Here is a 14,600-nt window from a genome sequence, read left to right as displayed (position 1 = left end):
GGAGACAGGTCAGAGTTACAAGGATTCCTGTCTGACCTGCTCCTGATGGCTTGTTGCTGTATTTATGCACAATCCAGATGGAACCCACCAAGTTCTCAGAAGACAGTCAGGTGATGTGATTACAGCCTGGGGTAGCTCTGCAGAGTAACACGATCACTTGGCAAGTTGGACTCAAAAGATCAGCATTCATTTTTACATAGCCAAGAATGTCATACCTCCAGAATAAAGAAAATAATTTGCTTTTGCATGTTCCAGAAGACAGTTCCAAAATTGTGTCAGTGAAAAGCAGTTAATTATAATAGTGCATAATCAGTTAAACATCTGTTCCTGGAGTGATATTACTAAAAGTGCAGTGATAATATCATCTTGGATCCAAAAGTGAGGAATGAAAAGCAGAATTAAGGAGTGTTACTTTTGTTTGCTGCTACCGAGAAAAAGATGACCAGAAAAATGTGTTACATTTTAGTTTCAAGCATGATTTAGGAACTACAAAATCTGTTCTCTATCCTTGAATATGTTCTCATAAATCCGTTTTACTTGTTTGAGGTTATGAGGTTATTTGATCATGTCCCAGAAAAAAAAGATGTCTGATGTTAAAGATGTTTTAATTTGGGAAGTAATAAGATACAGTTATTGAGAACTCAAAACAAATGAAGTCAGAATAAGAATGCCAGTGAAAATCTAAGTGAGAGTAATTAACTGTTGGAAGACATAGAAACTGTAGTGGAAACTTTTTACCTTCTTAAATTAAGACTGAATATTGTAAAACTTAAAAAAATTAGTGGCTTGATGTGTTTATACTGGGAGGGATTCTTAGCTTTGTGATCACATTGTCTCTTGTGGCCATTAAAATAAACGAGCTGGTGAAAATCTAGCATGTATTCACATGTACTTACATGGACAGTACCAAGCCCACGATTTCAGTGTGGTTGGGTTCGGACATAGAAACACCAAGACCATCTAAACAACGTTTCTTTCTGTGTGGTAGAAGCTGCCAGTCTAGTGTAGCACTTGTAAACATGTGACTCATTGTTTTTAATACAGAAGTAGAATCCTGCTAGTATCAAAACAGTGTTGTTGACTGTACAGTAGTACACTGTGTGTTTGGAAGTACTCAAGGCTGGAGAGTTTCCAAGTGTCTTTTGGCTTGACACTGGCAAACGTGTTCACCAGGTGTACTTTATCTGTGAATGGTTCTGCTTTGAATTCTGCCAAATACTCTGGCTCTAATTTAACTCCTGAGATGTGAAACACTGTGATTTTAATGGTGTTTATTTATTATTTGATTGTGCACAACTAATTCAGTTTCTCCATCAAATTTAATCCTTGCCATTTTACCTAAAACATACTGACCACAAAAAAGATACTAGCATAAGAAGTTGCAGTTTAAAGAGAATCACTGTGTCTACGTTCTTCTTTAATGAACTGCATTTCTGCTCTCCCTGTCTGTTGCTGCCATTAGTTTTTTTAATTGAGTGGTGGGTGTTGGTAAAGGGGATGCTACTAAAACCCAGTATAGCTCTAAGTCAGTGTATAGCAGCTTTATTGCAGAGATGAAAGTCATGAAGAGCTTTGTGATTTGAATGTTACCATCCTTTGATCTTTAAGTTACTCATTAAGTTTAATGTTTCAGTAGCTACTGTTTTGAAGGTTTTCTTCTGTACCTTGTATTTTAAATTAAAAAAAAAAAAAAGTTATTTCTGTAATTTGGCACTGTTTCTTTCCTGTACTAGGAAATGCGACCTTTTAGCCTTTTTAAAAAGATTTCCTCTTAGACTTTCTTAGTACTTTTAAAAATAATTTATGCAACAATGAAAGCAGTATGTTATAATTTATAAACCCAGGCTGAACAAGTTAGATATCTGGTTTTTTCATACCACTTTCAATCAAACTTACAGATAGTTGGAGAACCTGCAGTTACATCATGTGTGTGCAAAATTAGTGTATTTTACTTACCAAAATGACAACTGTTTAAAAAAAACATATAGATCACCCTGAAGATTCACTGGTAAATTCTTATGTAATCTAGGATTACTTTTGTTTTATTGATGGATGTTCTCTTGTGTAACAGGTATGTGTATATACATTATATTATATGAAAATTCAAATGCCACAGATGCCACAGGAGTAATCCAAAGTATTAGAGGAAAGGAGAAATCTTAATGTTGGCAGTTCTTTACTTTCTAGACAATTAAATTACTGCTGTTTCAAGTTTTAAAGTGAAAATATAGGGAGTGGATTTCATGATGCAGATAGATTTCAGCTTTCTGCTGTGTAAAACAGCCACTAATCATTTGGAATTAAACTGAGATATGATGCATATGCTGGGGGAAAGGTTATATTTAAAAATGAAAAAAACCAAAAAACCTCACAAAACATTTGTAACACTTGAAGCAAGCTTTTTTCTCCTCTGTGACTTAAACTGGTTTTCTAAGACAATGTGCAAACCATTATAAAAGTATTCAAGACCAAAGTCCTTTGCCAGAATTCGGTAGCAGGACCTTGAAATGTTTTTATGGCATCCATGCTGCAGGCATTAAAGGAAGCTGCTGTTCCCTTCCACTATTTGGAGCTCTTCACTTCCTGTGTAGTCTCTCCAGATGCTATCCTGATTCTCTGGTGTTGGTAAAAATTAATGTTGCTGCCCATTTCTTCAAACAGGTACCATTGTCACAGGAAAAACTTTTTAAAGTCACATCAGTTTAGTGTCACCATTAATGAAGTCTGTAAGAAAAGGGCTTATGGTACAGCATGTATGATCAAAGATTGCAGGGCTTACTTAATACAGTATGTATTTATACAGCATTTTGATGGAGTATGTGTCCAAATGTTATTGTCAATAAATCTTGACTATAGCCAAGCTGAGAAAATACAAACTGACAATAGGAGCTGGCACATGAGTAGCAAAAGTTATACTTTGGGGATTTCTAACAAAATGAAAGGATACTGAATGACTTAAAACAAGCTTTTTCTGAATTTAATTCTTCCCAGGACACATCAGTTGTATATTTAAGCACTTACATTATGAGCCTGGTGAGAGTGATAGTTGCAGTTTCTGGGACTTTTGTCAAGAACAGAAAGTGCAGAACACGTTCTGTGTTCTTTCAAGGTGACTAAGATCTTACTTTAATGAATATAGAATGAGGAAACCTGCTCATAGCAGTCCGACAGAAATACATCAATAGTTCCTTTTGTGCAAGATGAGAGCATGGTACTTGATTCATTTTAATCATGTTTGTGAGAGAGATAAATTCCCATTTTCTATAGTGACAAATCAGCTCTTTGTAATTGGTTCAGCATTCAAAATCAAGATCCATTTTATACAATAATGTTCCTTTTTTGCTATTTTTTAAGATACTCGAAATAAAATTTTTAAGTTTACCATAAGAAATGTATAGTCTGTGACAAAAATGCAATACTACAGTATTTGCTTTCTGGTTTGAGTACTCTACACAATATGCACATTGACTTAATTCTAGCATTTGCCAGAATCTGTCATCTTGTCTGAAGCCAAATTTATACTTTTATCTGTAGTATTTTTTGTTCAGAAAGTGTAGTTGAAAGCAAATGAAAATTTTGTTTTATTTATGATACAAATGATGCACGTTGTACTTTGATTGCTAACTCTGTCATTTTTGGTTCTGTTGAAACACATCTTGATGGTGTTCATAAATGATATTCAATATTTAGGAATAGTTAAAAATCCCCACAAAACAAAGCACCTTAGGGAGTCAGAGTGTTGGTGCCCTAGATGAATATGTCTCTGAATTCTGCCATTTGGAAAGTATGAATTTTGGTTGTGGGATTATTATTTTTGAGATGACAGGAAAAAAAGAAAAATTAGAGGGAGCAGTGGTGACGCGTAGCTTGTAGGAAAGCAGTAAACTGCTAAATATTGTACAGATTCAGATGACCATTGTCAATACAGTGGAATACCATCCTTCAGGTATATCTCTAGTTGTCAGAGGTAGGGTTTAATGATAATCTGTGCTTCTTTTCAGTCTCACTGCATTTTTACATCTCCCTATCATGTCATTGCCATTTTCTCCCATTACAGTGATACAAAGAAGAATGATTGTGCTGGGTTTTTTGCACATGCTGTAATGGAAATACCAAAGAATTTATTGTTTTTATATGTAAGAGGTCACAGATAATGTGATAAAATGGCAATAGCTCCTGATGATAAACAAGAGCATCCCTGCATCACTTTTCCAGGCCTGACTGAATGATGGGTCTGTGGGGATTGTGGCAGAGGTGTGAGAGGGTGGGGTTTGAGGGAGGTCACTTGTCATGGGTTTTCAATATTTCCAAGGCATTCCAGCCAACTATGGAAGCTCAGTAATCTGCAAGTAAATTAATTGAGCTTCTCCTGTGGTTATTGCCTGTATTTTCATCTGACATCCCCTGGGATGAGGGTGATGGTGATCAGAAGGAAGTATTTCCTTTTCACGACATAAAATGTAGAAGATTCTGTGATGATGTTTGAGAGCAAGAAGGTACAGTGCCTTATTCTGCCTGGAGATCTTGCCTGGGGTAGAGCTGGGGTCTCCAGGTACCTGCCAGCCAGCAGGAGGGCAGATGGTCAGCAGGTGCCTGGCTGATCAGGGCATTTGTTCCCAGCTCCAACACGACCAGTGCTGTGGGTCTGTGGGGTGAAGGAGCTGGTGATGAGGAGTGGGCATCCATCCCAGAGAGGTTTCTGGGGTATGAAATGCTGCTGTAGAACTCCTTTTTACATAGTTTGGGGATGAAGGGGAATGTGTATTTGTGTTTAATTTCAGACAAGCTCTAGTCTGGTCTTGCAGACTGAGCGCTCCACTCATTCTGAAAGGCATTAGATGCACTCCTGCAGCAGAGCTTGAACTTGATTTCACCCACAAGAAATCCCATCAGTGTGCTTGGAGGCAGTGTTGTGCCACAAACCAAAGCACAGAAGGGGGAATGAACAGGATTCCATTCAAAGCACGCTCATGTCCTGAACTCAACGAGACACAGGCATGGGGACACCGTGGTGGTTGCCAAAAGGTTAGAAGTGGTGGTGGAAGTTTTGATACAAATGAAACACAATGAATTTTAAAAAAAAAATTATCAAAAAGCAAAAAATACCTCCATCAGATTCTCCCTCTAACTGTATGAAAGAAATTACATGGAGAGGTCTGGATAAACCCCTTCTTACTCCTGGTTTGTCTTCCTTAGTCGAAAGACCTTTGAGTTCTTCCTGGGAGCAAAGGAGTTAGGCACATCTTAAGAGCTCTGGCCAGCTTACAGCCCTGAAAATTAACTGAAAATTACCTGACATAATTTTATATATTGGTTTATATATTGGTTCAGAAATCCGGAGGGATTCTGTGTTATCTCTGTATACAATACTCCTCAGTGTTCTTGTGTATTGGGTCTGGCTGAGATGGAGTTCATTTTCCCATGGAGGTGTTTCCCCTCCCAGTGCTGTGCTTTGGTATCCAGAAAGGTGTTGAGAACACCTCAGTGTTTTGGCTGTTGCTGAGCAGGGCTGGCACAGCATCGGCGCCGTCTCCCCAACATTCCCCCCATCGGGAGGCTGGGGGTGGGCAAGATCCTGGGAGGGGACACAGCTGGGACAGCTCACCCTAATTGACCTAAGGGATATTCTGTACTATGTGACACCAGCTCAGATATAAAATCCAAGGGAAAGAGGAGAAAGGGGAGTGTTTGTTATTGCATTGTTTGCTTTCTGGAGCAACTGCTACCTGTGCTGAAGCCCTGATTCCCAGGAAGTGGCTAAACATCACTTGTTGGTGGGAAGTAGGGAGTAATCATTTTTTTCCTCCCCTCTTTGTTTCTGCATGCACAAGTTTTCACTTTTGTTTCAGTAAAGTGCCTTATCTCAACCTACAAGTCATTTTCCATTTTATTTTCTCTCTCCTGTCCGGCTGGAAAGGGAAGGGATCGAGCGGCTTGGTGAACACCAGGTGTCCAGGCAAGGTCAGCACATCACATCTTGGTAGCTCTGTGTCTGTGTGTATTTTTGTCCTTCTATGGCAGAACTGAGCTCATGTAGGTGAACTAATTCTGCATCTTTTAGTGCCAGGGTGGAATGCTTTTGTGTGCTTTTGTGTACTTGCTGGGATCACCTCTGAAATATTCACTGAAAGTTTTGTTGAATATAATATGAAATAGCAACAGTGAGAGGCTTTCAGAAGTGTTAAAAAAAATCAGCTAAGTAATTTTTGTTTGCCAGTATTATGGGTAGTGCATTTTGAAGTCATTAAGGTATTTGAAAAGGGAGGAACAAGTTCTATTTTCAAATTGCTTTACTTTGTATCTTGCGATATTACTATTTCCTATTACTTCAGCTGGTGACCAGGACATAAATTAAAAAGCTGTGTGGGTAAAAAGGAACAGCAAAACAAGAAACAGCTTCATCACAGCTGTTACTTAAAACCGTTGAAAACTTATGGCTTTGATTCATAGGACAGATTCATTCACATTAGCTTGATTTACTACAGTGAATTTTAACATCATGTATGTCAGCTACAAGATACTTGGAGCATTTAAACTGAAAAATAGAGATTAAAAATCTTGGTAAAACCCTTTACCTCTAGAGTTAAACATTCTGAATGGACAAACTTTAAATAAATAAGTTAAGTTTTACGTTGTCAAAGCTGTTTTCTTTGCAAGGTTTCCTTAGCTTGGAAGAAGAGCTGATGTATTTGTTTCTAGAAGAATTATATTTCATAGAAGACAGTAGGAAAGGAATTTTTTCCCTTTTTCTTCCTTTTCTGTTGGAGTGGTTTTAGTTGTGACCGATCTAATATTTCTAGATGGATTTCTAGCTGTAGCTGGCACCACCACAGTAAGTCTGGCCTACTACCTACAACAAGGTAAGCCTAAAATAAACCAGGCAGCCACAGGAGTGCTTAGTAATTGTACCTTGGAATATGTGCAACACACTTAAGAAAAATACTTTGTGCTGCTTTGCTTTTGTAAAGTTCTTATGCAGTTCATGTGCTTGCTGGGTAGTCGTTCTCATCTTCTGAAAAAGCTTGGATCACATCCCATTTTAGTAAGGATTTGGGACCTCCTTGGACAGCTCTGATGTCCATTCCTGCCTGTCTGAATCCAAGCTGGAAAAAGCAGCTTCTTTCTCTGCATCAAAATGGTGATCTGGAGAAAGAGGTTCTGATGAGGAAAATAAGCATAAGGGGAGTGACAGTGATGTCTTCAGATAGTGAGTTATAAATTAAAAATTACAGGTGCAGTCCTTAGTGTTAGTTAAGGATAAGAATGTGATGGATGTGAACAAATATGCTCTGGTGATTCAACTGCCTCTGCATGAAAAGTTGTCATTATTGTTTATTTATGAAGTACCATGAAGATGTGCTGGGTTTCATAAATGATGTGAGAAGTAGGCAGGGAGGCCAAAGATGCTAAAATGATCAAGGATTTTTAAGTACTGCTTCAGTTCTGCAGTTCTTACAGAAGAATTAAAATCATAACTTTTCAAGGTGGATTTATGTGTGATAGCTGTTGGATTGCTGTATTGGATCAACATGGTTCTGAGTTTGCCTCTGTCATTTTATTCCATGAATAAGTTGTTTGGTACAAGGTATTCAGTAGACTTTGAAAGCAATGCAGTAATATCAAGCCTTCAAATCCATGTTAATTACAGTAATAATATTTTGAAAGTCTGGAGACCAGAAAAAATGATTCCCAGAAGGAAACCAATAGTTCCAATGAATTAATTTCCATGGAGAGATTCCAAGTGTAAAGAAATAAGAAACCTCTTTGATGCTGACATATCCAAATTATCTTGAATTTTATTTTCATGTAGATGTATGAATATACATTTTAACTGTGTATGTTAGGAGAGGAGAATTAAATGAAGAACATACTTTAAAATACTTTAGTGGCAGGGTGGGGTTTTTACATACAAGTAATTATCATAAATCATTATTTTTGATATTTTTATTAGATACTTACGCACTGAACCCAGAAAAAGTGAAATTTTTATTTTATTTCTCAGGAGAGAAGAGGTAGGGCCAAATGTTATTCTTGGCAGGCATAAAGATTGTCAGGATTTAGTCCGTGCTTGGTATTTTCAGACTATTCGTGTTTTGCAGTTGTATCTACCGAGTTCTGATGAAAATCATTATTTGCCTGTTGGGCACTCCTGGAATAAAACCCACAATTTTTACTTTAATTTCATTCAATACATTTTGTAATGTAGCAACGTTTTGCATTGTAAGAAACAACAACCTTTTAAATAATTTTCCCAAATCAGTTAATTATGAAAGACCAAGCTTTTGGTTTTCCTTTTCTGTGCTGCAATAATATTTGAGTTTGAACAAAAAAAATCTATTCTGTTAATTCTTACACTTGGACTGTCTAATGACTACTTATAGCTCTTCTTACCTTTATTTGACCCAAATGAACCTGGAAAAACTCAATACTCTGAACTTCGGTGACTGAATAAAAACATCAGCCCTGGTGAGGTGAGAGGGAGTAGCAGGGATGCATCGACATAAAGAGCAAACAAACACGTGGACAGGATATAATGAGCAGTGAACTTCAGAGGGGGCTTTTAGTGAAATTGGAACGGAGTTGAAGTTAAGGAAGTGAAATTTAAGTATGGCACAAATATAATGTATGAAAAATGCTACTTTCAAAAATGTTTACCATTGCAGTATAATAAATAAAACCAATTTTAATATTTCTGAAAGTTTTTTGACTGAAATAGAAACACCTAGATGAAGCAGTAAGTTTAGTTGATATAAGACAAATTGGTATACTTGTATAAACTATATCTATATATATATATATATATATAAACAGGGAGTGACACTGTCAGAGCAGAAAATATAATGCTTTAAAAGGAAATTTGGAAAAAGAAATGTTCAATGAGAAAATGTGTTTACACTGGAGTAGGTTGAAAAGGCTGCAGGTACATTAATTGACACTTTGGAGTAACAAGTTTAGCCAGGACAGACTTTAAGCAATGTGGGGCTTTTTTTATGTCTTTAAAGTCTGCAGTACTTCACATGTAGAAACAGATTTGTCAATGTACAGTATTATCATTAAGATAATTCCTAAGTTTGTGTGTATATTTATATTTACTTATCATAATTATTAGAATATATTATTATATTATTGTATGTATTAAATATATGTTTAATGTATATTTACTTGTTTAGTAGAAAAAGCAATCAGAAATTAATTTGAAGTGTAAGGAAAATGCAAGAGAACCTTTATGAATAGCTTATGATAGAATAGCTTATGCTGCTGGTTTTGTTTTGATAATTTGCTAAGTGTAGACATATTAAACCAAGTTCATACCCTTTTTATTTATTGGTGCCTGCCAGCTGCTGTTTATAATGCAACATGTGCTTGGAACAATATATGCGGGGTAATATTTATTTTGATTTTTTTGGCAGGTTCAGGTCAGCTGCACATTTTGTTATTTTACTTTTTCATTCTCTCCACTTCCCTTAAGTCAGGAACCATAGCTTCCTGTAATGTGGCTTTCGGATATTCTCTAAGGAAATTGAATTTTTGGATTCAAAAGCTGCCCATCTCAAGTTCAAGAGCTCTTCTTTCTTCATGAAAACATATTTATGAAACTATATAGCTTAGGAAAATTTTAATCAGCCTTATGAAAATTCTTTCTCTCTAAACATGGTAGGAAACCTGAAAGAATTTAAAGGCACATTTTTGAAGTTTAGCAAGCTGTCTTAAAGGTTCATAATAACACTGCAGGATTTAGGAACTGAAATTCCTTTTATTATAGAATCAAAACCACCTGTAAGGATATAAAATACTTTGCCTACTTTACAGACTTAACATTCCAAAGCAGTATGGCCAAGAGTTCCACCTTTATTTTGATCTTATGGAACTATTAGGAGCTTGATAGGTTTCTCTGGGAACAGAGTGAATGTTAAAAAGAACCAAGTCTTGGAATGCCAACTTAGTGGGGTGGTGGGGTTTTTTTAGTTTTTTTTTTTTTTGGTTTCTCTTTTTAAGTTATGCTCCATGTCAGAAAGTAAGATACTGGAATTTTCACTTCTTTAAGTGATAATGCATTTGGGAATGGATGAGGCTAGTTGTGGTTTGTAGTTATTTTCACTACTCATTCTTTCTGAACTATGCAGCTGCAAAATTATGGAATATAAACTATGTGGCCAGAAATTTTACTTGTTGTATGAATGTTACATGCCTTGGGCTAATACAGCTTATAAAATCTGGTTGCAAATTTAAATAAATATAAATAAACTAGTGTCACATGTACTGCATAAGCTTGTTGATACAGACAATGTCATTTAAATTGTATTCAAACTAAATAAGAAATCTGTTAATCTTATTCCTGTATGCCTCTTAGAGTCCACAATGATTTTGTATGTATTTTTTTTCAAAATTATGGAATAAATTGCTACCTAAAGCATGTAACTGCTGATTAGTCAGTGGTTAGCTGATGATTTACAGATGGGAGCGAGATGATCCAGATTGCAGGCCAAGGAGCTTTTTATAGTTCTGGTGTATCATTTGGATAAAATTGCAGCCATGGATGCTTTAGAAGAAGTGTGATCAAGTAGTTAAAGTGAGGTACCTCTTGTTAGGTTATTACATCTGCTCTTTATTTGACTGGTGAATTTGGTGAAGCTTGCTGGGGCATTCATTAAAACATCTGTCTCTTGGGCATTTCTGCAGAGAATACTTAAATCTAAAAAGTGTGAGAAAGTGAATTCACTTTTATAATTTCAATCTAATCCTCTAATTTGCCTCAGTGCCTGTGTCCTGGATCTTCTTCCCTAGCTCTCTTCTGGCTGTTGCCTGTAGTCCAGGACCTCGCTTCCACATTTCACAAAGACAGAGAGACTTCCCTCGGGTGCTGAGCTGAGCTTACCCTGATGATGGTTTCCAAAGCTTATAGGTAGATATTCTGCATTGGTAAAATGGGTATTCTGAGAATATTTTATATCTGAGCAAATAGTTTATTATGGTGATCAATTGCCTAGAAGTGGGTAAAGAGATTTCTAAACTGATCTAGATTTCAGTGAGACCCTAGTATTAGATCAGTAGAATTTAACACCATTGAAAGTGTCAGGCTCAGGTATGGAGACAGTCCTATAGTTTTTAAATGCCTTCTAAAAATACTCTTTTCAGTCTATAAGTGTATAAAAGGATAAATAATACCTAAGATAAAAGAGGTGTCTCAAAAAAAAAAGCAAAATACAGTGTACAGAGCAGCCCTATGATTGTTGCTCTATACTCACATGCAAGAGATTGTTATGACTTGCTTTAATGTCACAGGATTTGTAAACCTATAAAATAGAGATAAATTGAAGAAAAAGAACTCATATTTCTTCAATTGAAATAAAAATAACCAGGTTTGACATTCTGAAAAGCACTATTTTTTTATGGAGAGAATCAGTGTTTGTGGTGCAATCTATAAAATGTTGAAGATGCTTGTGTTGCTGGGTCAGGTGGTGTTAATTGCATCCTCAGTGGTTTTTATATTCTGTTGACATTCTCCAAATGAGATTGGTAGTTGACTTTCTTACTCAGTTCAACTCCAAATCCTTTCAGGAAGTTGTTATGCACTAACTTTGCTATTTTATTAATATTATTCTCCTCTCCTCTTTCTTCTCAGCTGAACTTAAACAGATGCTATAGCTGTGTGAGTATCTGATTTCAGGCTCTAGGACCAGCAGTAGGTCTTTAAAGTTCTGAAATTGGCTCTAGAAATAGCCTTTAAAAGGTTTACAAGAGTAACCATCTTATTTTGTAGTACAAGCCATAACTGGAAATGTGATTTCATCTACTTTAAGATAAATTTGCAGTCACACAAACTGTTGTAACAGTGATTTATCACAGCTGTAAAAGATTGGTGCAAGCTCAAAAATGTACCCAACAGTGAATGTTTTCATGAGACTTATTGCCAAGGCAGGTATAGGAGAGGTTTTGTTTTTAATATCTCAGATGATTTAGTTGATCAGAGTGAGAGCAGAGTGGCAATTTATAATTGACAAAGTTAAGTCTTTCTGTCAGGCAGCATTAGGTGTGGAGGAAAGGTCAATGAATGCCACCACAGTTTTTCATTGCCCTCGGTAGCCAAGTATCTACAGGAGAGTCAATGTCAGAATTTCACCAAGTGACAACTGATTTAACCCTTCCTTCACCAGTTTGGAACGCAGCTCTGTCACTGCCGTGACACTTGTTAAATGGAATGGCTGGGTTCAGTTGTCATCATAATCTGCAAGAATGGCTGTAAATTTTCAAAACTTCTGCCATTCAAATATGTATGGAGATTATACGTAAAGAAATTTTGACAGTCAAGATCTTTCTTTCAAGCCCAGGTACTTACAGCACTCTGTAAAGGTGCCAAGGAGACCAGCAATCTTTTTGATTTATTCTCTCCACTGTAGAGGGAGCTGAAAGTACAGCAGGCATCTGACATCTTGATGGAATTCTGGAGATGTGTTCAGAGGCAGGAATTGTTTGCTTATGCCTTTAAGTTTATGGTGAACTCTGTGGATCAGTAGCCAGACTTCCTTGTACTGGATTTCAAGTCTTGGTACATTGCATCTGCTAAGTGGAAGTGATTTCAGGCATTGCAGTTTGACTTTGCAAAGTCAATACTTTCTGTGCCATGTTCTCATTCTTTGAATCTTGTCTGATCTAATCATGCCATGTTGTCCCTGAATTTCTATCAAATCGTACTGGTTACAACTAGGAATGCCCCTTAAAGGCTTAATGTAATATTCCTTTGGAATTGGCAACATAAAGGAGATACTGGTTTTCCAAAGAGACCTGCAAAACCCTTGTTCTCTGGCACTGACAGTGGTATTCTCTGAGGTGTATCCTCTGAGAAAATTCCGAAGTACATCTCTCAAAGAGCAGTTGTTATTTTTCATGTTCAATGGTGGTGTGCAGTGAAAATGAACTCAGACTTAGCTTGGAGGTTTTCTGTCTCTGCTCAGGAGATCCCCTTCCTGTCCATCCCTTGGGCACTGGGTATCCCAGGGAGGAACCACTGCTTGCTCTGCCTTTCTGCTCACATTGGTCTCCCAGCTGAGGTTAATGTTTTACCTGTTTCACATTAACAGGAAAAGCACCAAGAGAGCTATCCCAGAGAGGTGAGGAAGTTGTGCTTTACTGAAACTCAGCTGATTTAATGGAATCTGTGAAATGAATATATGTTTGTGTGTTGGTTTTCATACTCAGTGATTTAATAAGCAGCTCAGTCTTAGGGGTGAAATTAACTTTGCCTGAACAATTCAGCTGGAGTTTTCTTAAGCTGTCTGAAGTTGACTTATGTATCTCAGCTAATTCTTGCTCACAGTTTTTGTTCTCCTGGCAATGCAATTCTTATTCATCCCAGTTCTCAGGTTGAAGTCAGTGAAGTGGGAGGGAGAGTTGCTCGCTCAGAGTTGCAGCCTGAAACACCGGAAATTTGATTTTGTTGCCAACTCACTCAGAAGTCCAAAGCCACATGAATAATTCTCTTTCTGGTACTTTGATTCACTTGCTGTGGAATAATAGTACTTAGAGAAATGGGTGTAATTTTAAGGGAAGAGAATATTCAGATGTGCTTTATAAAACAAAGAACATTAGAGCTTTCAGTGGTAGGGACCTAATGAAGTTCATCTCATTTTTTGCTTCTACTAGATCACTCTGGATTTTGTCTTTGATCATAAAGCCTGTTTGAAAGTTTACGTATTTTTTTTCCATTATTTCTTTGCTTCTGATCTAACTGTTCTTGATACCTATTTTATTTTGCACTGGGAGCAAAGGGAGCTTGAAATTCTGTATTTATTCATGTCCTGTGCTATTATCAAGAAAGATTATTGCAAAATAAATAGAGTCTTGATTCCGTTCTGCTACAGCTAGTGAGAGAAGGCTTTGCAATGAAAAATAACCTTTGAAACTTAGCATAATTCATAAAAGAGTTTGCCATTTCAAATATTTGAAAATCTGTTCCCTTAAAAAAGGTTAAGAAAATTCTGTTGGCCAAGGAAAATACCTTTCAGTGCAAGAAACATAGTATGTGTATTGTAGTAATAAAAAAGGACATAGAAGATACTGCCTTTTGCTTTTCTGCAGTTCCCTTTTGGTCTTGGCTATATGAAACTGGTTTAGGCAGTACTTCAACGTTAATTTTTTTTTTTTTTCCGTACCTACAGCATGATAATGATCTTCATGTATTCATGACATGTATCACAAAAGATAGCTGTTGTGTCATTCATTACTGTAGATATAAGAAACATCAAAACCAATTTAAAATTCCACTTATCTTGGCTCTGCTGAATCCTAAGATAATGTCTGAGTATCTACACACTAGTGTCTGAAAGGCAGCACAGCCCCTCTCTGGGACTGGTTAGTCTGATGGAGGAAACATCTCTGAGTGGTATATCTCCAGCATCTACAACTCTGAAAAGAAGTGAATTTATAGATAGAGTCTTTTTAGGTAGAAATGTGAAAATAACATTTAGAGAACAGATTTTCCTCTTTATTTAGTTTAGGATTCTTAAGACATGCTTGAGTTGAGTATCAGATTATTCAGCAGCAGCTGTATAGCTTTTAGTTAAGAAGTGCTTCAGGGTGGACAGTCTGAATATTTTCCTGTG

At 36.6% G+C, this 14,600-nt stretch overlaps 1 protein-coding gene across 2 annotated transcripts in view; it reads left to right on the top strand.

Moving 5' to 3' along the window:
- The window catches only part of LOC102109717 (adhesion G protein-coupled receptor A3), a 260,456-nt gene that overhangs the window by 14,731 nt on the left and 231,125 nt on the right, over positions 1-14,600 (top strand). The window lies entirely within an intron of this gene.

Source organism: Pseudopodoces humilis, chromosome 9, assembly GCF_049639895.1.
Source record: "Pseudopodoces humilis isolate 2021_Gansu_Grassland_sample_001 chromosome 9, ASM4963989v1, whole genome shotgun sequence".
Taxonomy (NCBI): Eukaryota; Metazoa; Chordata; class Aves; order Passeriformes; family Paridae; genus Pseudopodoces; species Pseudopodoces humilis.
The sequence above is the reverse complement of the archived record's forward strand: the minus strand, read 5'-3'. Positions and strand labels throughout refer to the sequence as shown.